Genomic DNA, 8418 nt, shown 5'->3' with positions numbered 1-8418 from the left:
ATCTCATGGATTTTTTTTAAAGTAATACCTCTATTAAGATATAATTCACCCATATAAAGTATACAGTTCAGTGGTTTTTAATATATTCACTGAGTTGTGAATGATTACTACTATCAAAGTCCAGGATATTTTCATTATTCTAAAAAGAAACCCTGTACCCACTAATTAATTCTGTTTGTATGGATTTGCCTATTAATTTCATATTAATGGACTCATAAAGATGTGGCCTTTGTGTCTGACTCCTTTCACTTAAGCATACTACTTTCAAAAACTAGTGGCACTTCATTCTTTTTTTGTGGCTGAATAATATTCCATTTGATGGATATAGCATATTTTGTTTATTTATTAGGTGATGGACATTGGTTGTTCCTGCTTTTGGGCTATTGTGTATAATGCTATGAACATCTGTGTACACAAATTTGTGTGGATACTTGTTTTCATTTCATTTCTACTGTGTATATGCTGAGGAGTGTGATTCCTGGTTAAGTGGTAGCTCTGTTTAGCTATTTAAGGAACTGCCAAACTGTTTTCCTATGTGCTATACCATTTTACAATCCTACCAGCATTGTATGAAGGTTCCACTTTTTCTACTTCCTCAACAACACCTCTGTTATTGTCTGGCTTTTTCATTTTAGCCATCTACTGTGTATAAAGTGGTATTTTACTGTGGTTTTGATTTGCATTTTCCCAGTGACTAATTATGTTGAGTATCTTTTCATGTGCTTATTGGCCATTTGTATATTTTCTTTGGAGAAGTGTATATTGAAATTCTTCGCTCATTTTAAATTGGGCTATTTGTCTTTATATTATTGAGTTGTAAGAGTTCTTTGCATATTCTGCACAGAAGTCCTTTATCAGATATATGACTTCCAAACATTTCCTCCCATTCTGTTCACTTTCTTAATGGTGTCCTTTGAGACACAAATTTTTTAAAAGGTTTTTTAAAAAATTTATTTATTCATGAGAGACACAGAGAGAGAGAGAGAGAGAGACAGAGACAGAGACAGAGACAGAGGGAGAAGGAGGCTCCACACAGGAAGCCCAACATGGGACTCGATCCCGGGACTCCAGGATCACGCCCTGGGTTGAAGGCAGCACTAAACTGCTGAGCCACCCGGGGTGCCCGACACAAATGGTTTTAATTTTGATACAGTCCAATTTATCTATTTTCTATTTTCTTTGGTTGTTTGTATTATGTTAAGAAACCATTACTTAACCCAAGGTTACAAAGATTTATACTTACACTTTCCTCTAAGAGTTTTACAGTTTTAGGTCTTACATTTGTTTTGTTTTTACTCATTTTGAGTTGATTTTTGTATAAGGTGTGAGATAAGTGTCCATATTCCTTCTTTGGCATGTGGATATCCAGTTGTTCCAGCACTATTTGTTGCAAAGACTAATCCTTCCCCATTGAATGGTCTTGGCATTCTTGCTGAAATCAAGTGACCATAAAAATGTAAGTATTTATTTCTGGACTCCAAGTTCTATTCCATTTATCTGTATATCTATCCTTATGCCAGTACTACACTATCTTGATTACTATAGCTTTGAAGTAAAATTTGAAATTGGGAAGTGTAAGTCTTCCAGCTTTCTTCTTTTCAAGATAATCTTGGAAATTCTGAATTCCTTATATTTTCATCCAAATTTTAGGATCAGCTTGTTAATTTCTAAAATTTTTGTTCATTTTTCTCAGTTTCTGTTTTTACAACGTAAAGTGTTATTAAATTTTAACATAGTATAAAATTGGCTCAAACACCAAAGATACATGTTTGGAAAGGAATAAATCATGTAAAACACCCGGGGTACCTGGGTGGTCAGTTGGTTAAGTATCTCACTTCAGCTTAGGTCATGGTCTCAAGGTCCTGGGATTGAGCTCTGCAATCAGGCTCTGCACTTAGTGGGGAGTCTGCTTGTCCCTCTCTCCCTCTGCCCCTTCTCCTCATGCTCTCTCTGTCTCTCTCTCTCAAAAAAACAAACAACCAAACAAACAAAAAAACAAAAACAAAAAACAAAAAAACAAAACCTTAAAAAAAAAAAACACATGTAAAACACAGGTCTTATATAATTATAGTAGATAATGTTATATCCATCTGTAGCCACAACAAATGCTTCAAAAGACTACCCATATTCACTTAAAACTATTAGTTTGGAAAAAATGATAAATCCTTGTATTTAGAAAAAAGCATATTTAATTTCCCTGTCAAGCTTCAGTGTTATACAGTGGAGATGGCATTAGTAAACTGGTTAAACTGTAGAGTCAGACTGGCTCTGCCCAAATTGTGACTTTAGCACTTACTAGCCTTGAGCATGCTACTTAATCTCACCTATGTAATATGGATAATAGTAACTATTACATTGGGCTATTGGGAGAATTAAGTGAGGAAACATGTAAAAACACTAAGAAAAAAATGCCTGGCCCATAGTGAATACTCAGCAAGGAATAGCCTTTAAAACTGTTGTCAAGGGCAGCCTGGGTGGTTTAGCTCAGTGGTTTAGCGCCGCCTTCAGCCCAGGGCCTGCCTGATCCTGGAGACCTGGGATCGAGTTCCACGTCGGGCTCCCTGCATGGAGTCTGTTTCTCCCTCTGCCTCTCTCCCTCTGTGTGTGTATCTCTCATGAATAAATGAAAACCTTTAAAAAAAATAAAACTGTTGTCAAGATTTCATTCATGTCTGCCTTAAGATCTGAAAAGGCTTTAAGAGTATTTTTTGTGTGTGAAGTGGCACTGGAGAACAACTTAGGAAAAAAAAAAAAACCAACGAATCCCCTAAAACCTCTTAATTCTATTCCAATATTGAATGTCTGTAGGTTCTATAGAATACATTGAGATAAAGTGACACTTCTGTCAGGGAACTTAGAAATTTACTTAAAGGTGGGGAAGATACATTAAAAACTCACACTTGGCAGGGGAAGTGAAGACTTAGAAGGTCTACAAAATAAAATTATATTTGGTTTCAAGAAAGCTTACATCTGGTATGGGGTTAGGAAAGTCTTCATAGAGGATGGGGTGAACATGAACCTAAAAGTCTGGTATGATTTATGTAAAAGCAGGGACAAGGTAAGCATTTGGGCTAATAAAGAAACAGCACAAAGACCCACAGAGAGGATCCATGGGCATGTTTTCTAAATGAAAGGGGGGGGGGATCAAGGTAAAGGGCCATACCTCTAGGGTGCATTTGAAGCACATGTGGCTGATTGTGGTTGTTCTACTGCCTAGCAAGCTGATATTTAGTAAGGGGATGATGATAAACATCCTGTGATATTTACAGAAAAATGAGTGATAAGAATGAAATGTTTATTGAAGGCCTGTGACTGAGGGCCTTGAGTATCAGGCTGAAATTTATACGTATGTAGGTAGATGCCTGGAAATGTACTATGAAGGAAGAAACAAAGGGTACAGGGAACCCCGGGTGGCTCAGTGGTTTAGCGCCATCTTCAGCCCAGGTCCTGATCCTGGAGACCCCGGGTCAAGTCCCACATCGGGCTCCCTGCATGGAGCCTGCTTCTCCCTCTGCCTGTGTCTCTGCCTCTCTCTCTTTCTCTGTGTCTCTCATGAATAAATAAAATCTTAAAAAAAGATAAAAGGTACAGAAGTCAGAACTGTGATTAAAATGTGAAGATTTAAAATTGGAAGATGATTTCTCAAGCCCTTACCCCTAAAGTCTGTTTTAACTAGACATAATTCTATAGAGTCTATGAATGAAGTTAGTGTATTTCAATGGGGCTAAAGATCAGTAGGTTATTTAATGTATAGGTTCTTAACTTAATGAAACCAGAAAAAGAACTGAAGCATCTATGGACTTGGATGCAAAAAAAATTACATCTTTATTTTCATTAACATCTAACTGAAACACAGTATTTCTCTTTCACTAAGAATGTAGGCAACAAAGTACAGTTGTATTAGCAGTACCTGGGATTTTGTCACTAACAAATCATAAATACTTTCAAATCATAATGTAGTTATTTTGAAATATTTATACTGTTTTGAAATTGTGGCAAGACTTGCTGCTAGGACTTATGAATGAAGCAAATACATTACAATATGTCACAAATTAAAAATATTTTAATAACCATTCCCCTTGTAGCCATTGAATTTCATTTATATTTAAAAATATGGGGACGCCTGGGTGGCTCAGCAGTTAAGCATCTGCCTTTGGCTCAGGGCGTGATCCTGGAACCCCAGGATCGAGTCCCACATCAGGCTCCCTGCATGGAGCCTGCTTCTCCCTCTGCTTCTGTCTCTGCCTCTCTCTCTCTGTGTTTCTCATGAATAAATAAATAAAATCTTAAAAAAAAATTTTTTTGAGAATGAGCCCACTGACTTTACCAGATTACCAGAGGATTTAGAGTGAGAAAAGTGGGGGACATGGAATGATAGAAGGTCAAGAGAATATTAGTCAAGACAAAAGTTCAGGCTGCTGTCCAGAGTTGGAGCATTTTGAGTGTCAAAAGTAGATGGTGGGAACATCACTAGGAGAAGGGGTGAATGAGGATAGAGCCAGCACCTGGAAGTGGGAATGCAAAGCTACTCCTCTGGACCACACAGGTTTAAATGGAAGGAGTCTCTGCTGGTGAGTTTAGGAATTCTTTAGTATTGTCAGGAAAAATAAGTTTAAATTGATGTGAAGAGAGAGAGGATTGATGATTGCAATAATGATAATGGCAACAATGGTCATTTTGGGAGCACTTACTAAGTATTTTATAAAATACTTAGTATATTTAGTTTAATCTTCACGAAAATCCTGGGAAATGAGGTATTTTTACTGTTTCCATTTTAGAGATGAAGTAACTGAGGGTCAGATATGGTAATGTAACTTGCCAAGTTAGTGCAATTAGTAATTTGCAGATCTGGGATTTAAGCCTCTCCTGATTCAAAAGTCTGTTCTAGTTTTCCCTTCATCATATTGAGGGAGAGGTTCCAAAGGACAGAGAAGAAGGCACAAGCGAAAACAGAGTGGAGTAGGATTGAACTGCATGGGGGTGAAAACAGGGCAGCTGTGGGAGGGAAGTCTTTGACCTGGGATTAACTGGGATTAAAGACAGTCAGTTTGGTTAGTAGACTGAACAGGCTGAAGAGATGAGCTAGCACTTGACAGATTTGCTTATATTTCACTGGCATTGAGAATCAGGTTCCCATTGTTTCAGAAACTGTGAGATAGATGGGAAGTTTATGTAAGATGCTCCCTTTTTTTTCTTCCCTCTGCATAGTACATCCTGCCCACCCTGAGGTGAAAAGTCTGATCTTAGTACCCTTATGAGGCAACATTTTGAGCCTTGTCTTCTTTCCCTGGCTTTCAGACCCCAATTTTCCAGAGACTGCAATTGAGAAAGAACCTTTTGTTACTGTACGATAGGAAGAAAACTCCCAGTGGTATTAAGCAGACTGAGGACTTTGCAAAATATAGCAAGTTCATGTCTGCTAATATGTTAAGTTATTTGGCCTCCCTAGTTTAAGTAGTGATTTGTTGTTTTCATGCTAATACAAATTCTTGTATTAATAGGAGCATGGCCTCGGTTTCTTCATCCGCCTGGGAAAAAATTACTTGTTTGATGGTAAACAAAGAACAGAAGAATTGATTCACTGTCCTCATTTTAAAAAAAGATGGTATGAAGCAATAGTGGAATAATTTTAATTGTAACCCTCTAACACTTGCGATCAGTAAGATCATTTGTGTTCTGTTTTTAGGAAATGGAGTATTAAAGAGGACATAGTGCATTAGAAATGCAAAACATGACCGCATGTTCTCAGGATTTTGTCAGTGTTACATGAAAGAGCACTTGTACTGGGATGCTCAGCTCTGAGGGTATTCTCTGTTCAGTGTGTATTTACAGAGATGTATGAATATTTGATTAATGAGTCATGGTCTCTGGAGAAATTTAATAACTGTGTTGCTGTACAAAGCCAGGCCCTTAACTGTTAACACAGCTGCCAATAGTGTCATTGACACTGCAACCCTTTCTGAATCTAATATATTCTGTGGAGTAAATTCCTTGGTCAAAAAGAGATCTGTAAGAGACATTATTCAGTTATCTGTTTTGAACTTTACTCAATTTGCAGGCTCTGATTTGTAAAGATTTTTCCAATGAAAACAAGCAGTGATATGGAAACTTAAAAATGACCTTTTTTAAAATGATTACTTTTCCCAGAAATTAGTTGAAAAATCATTGATAAATAAAAAGCAGTTGATTATCCTCTTCAAGATTATCTGTTAGGAATTCAGTAATCATTTTTGTCTTGCTTATCATAGAAGAAATATCCGCAAAAGTAGAAATATGGAATATGTTTGTGATTTAGATATAGATCTCACATCTATTTGAATGCTATGAACGAAATTCATTATTAAACATAATTTAATGCTTTTTCAGGAATTACTGAAGGCTAATTTATCCCTTCTTTGTCTATTTTTTGTTGTTGTTTTTAATGTCTATGGAGAAATCAATTCTAACTTTCAAAGTTAGGTAGGTATTTTAGTAATGTTAACTCATTTAACTGCTTGAGTAACAGGGAGAAATGTCAAAAAAAGATAAATTTAGTGCAGGAGCTTTTGCTGGAAGCTGTAACTGCAGGTTAGAATTATCCATGCTATGCAGAATTTCCTGCAACACTTCTCCTTGGGGCCACAATGCATTACAGCAGACGTATAATGAAGCTGCTATAAAATCTCTGGTAATTAAGGGGGATTTGACAGTAATTGCAACAGTGAATCAACTTAATTATTACCTGCTTCAAAGAGAGCTAACCTGATGTTATAATCTAACCTTTTCTACTTTTAAAATGGGAGATTAAACAAGTATATGTAACATTTAAGAATTAAATCTGTTGAGATAGAATTATATTAATATACTTCTAATATACATTTTATGCACATGTACACATCAACTTCTCAAGACGAACTAGCATTAGGCTCTCTGTGATCCATTAAAGTTATTTGGTATGCTCTGGAAATTGAACTAAACCCACATCTCTGATTCAAGTCAGCTTCTCCTCAAGCCACAGACCTTGACTGTGGTTTACCTGACTTCCACAATATAAAAGAAGGATACTTCCTTAATATTAGCATGTAAAGAAGAGACACTAAAACAATTATTTACATTTAGATAAAGTCTTAGGATCTTAAATCCCATCAAAAGCTACAAACAAGCTGTTAAGATGAAGGTTTAGAATCATCTGAGAGCTCTTGTATGACTTGGAATATCCAACCCTGGATACAAAGAACAAGACACCCAAGTTTCAACAGAGTTCTATGGTAATGCTTCTTATAAACTATATCCTCCCATTTCCCATTGCTTGCTATCTTCCTTCTCTCACAGAAGTAGGAGTAGAGAAAGACAAAAGTAGTCACTGTAGTTTTGATATGAGTTCATGTCATAAACCATCTATAATCAGGTACCTACAACATTTAATACTAGTTTCCATATTTATAGTTTGGCCTCTGGCATGTTCCCCTCTCTCTTCTGCTTTTAAGTGTATTCATTGGCCTTAACTTTATGAATAGCCATATTAACTTCTGTAATTATAGAAATATCGGAGTGTAGTTTTATCTTGGAATGTGAATCTTTCTGTATGGTTTTGTGTTTGCCGTATGTAGAGACCCAATAAACTGGTCATTTCACAGGGGATGATTGGTTAGGCAGTTTTGGGATGGGACAATCTCATCCTCTACCAATGTTTGCCACACTGAAAGTATGCTCCTATGAATGTGAACCAGGATTGGTTCTCCATCTAAGGCAGCAGGACCCCTGGGCAGACTTTGATCATTGATCTTTATAAGATTTATACGATTTGTTGCAAATTCAGCCTGAATTCCCTGAAGAAAGACTGAGATCACACACTATATATACCTTGTTTTCTAATGTTGCTTCATACCACTAACCAAATTCTCTCTCAATATAGGAGACAAATAAGTATGATCAATAATTGAACAATGATTAGGAAATTAAGCAATTTGAGTTTTAATTTCAATCTGATCACTGACCTGGAGCAATCTGTCTAGAACCTCTCTGTTTTATTCCTCTATCAGACTGAATTACAACTATTCCACAGGGATCCCCTAAGACCCAATTTACTTGTTTGTTAGAAAACTTTCACCAAAGCAGAAGCTCACCAAAAATAGTGGCCTTTTGTAAAGGTAGTTAGAACAACTTCCAAAAGTACCTATTTTCTGATCAGGGATTCTCCTATTCTGTGTGAGTCATGCTTGTCTTTGGTTCATGCTCATAATTTTTAATTTACCAGGGATCAGTTATCTATGTAGGGTTTCTCCCTCTGATTTTTGTCTTTTAGATGGCTCAAATTAAAGGGCATGAAATTCAAACCATGTGACACGTGATAAACAATGTAGCAAAACCACAGAACAAAGTTGGAGCTGTTGGCCAGAGTAATAATGTTTTACTTACACAACTTTTCTGTGCACTTGA

At 36.5% G+C, this 8418-nt stretch overlaps 1 long non-coding RNA gene across 1 annotated transcript in view; it reads right to left on the bottom strand.

Moving 5' to 3' along the window:
- Nucleotides 1-1099: 1099 nt before the first annotated feature.
- LOC111095935 overlaps nt 1100-8418 on the bottom strand; it is a 60369-nt gene continuing 53050 nt past the window's right edge. The window contains exon 6 of the long non-coding RNA XR_005359679.1: nt 1100-1432. This is a non-coding gene — a long non-coding RNA (uncharacterized LOC111095935). The remainder of the gene's footprint in view (nt 1433-8418) is intronic.

Source organism: Canis lupus, chromosome 5, assembly GCF_011100685.1.
Source record: "Canis lupus familiaris isolate Mischka breed German Shepherd chromosome 5, alternate assembly UU_Cfam_GSD_1.0, whole genome shotgun sequence".
Taxonomy (NCBI): Eukaryota; Metazoa; Chordata; class Mammalia; order Carnivora; family Canidae; genus Canis; species Canis lupus.
The sequence above is the reverse complement of the archived record's forward strand: the minus strand, read 5'-3'. Positions and strand labels throughout refer to the sequence as shown.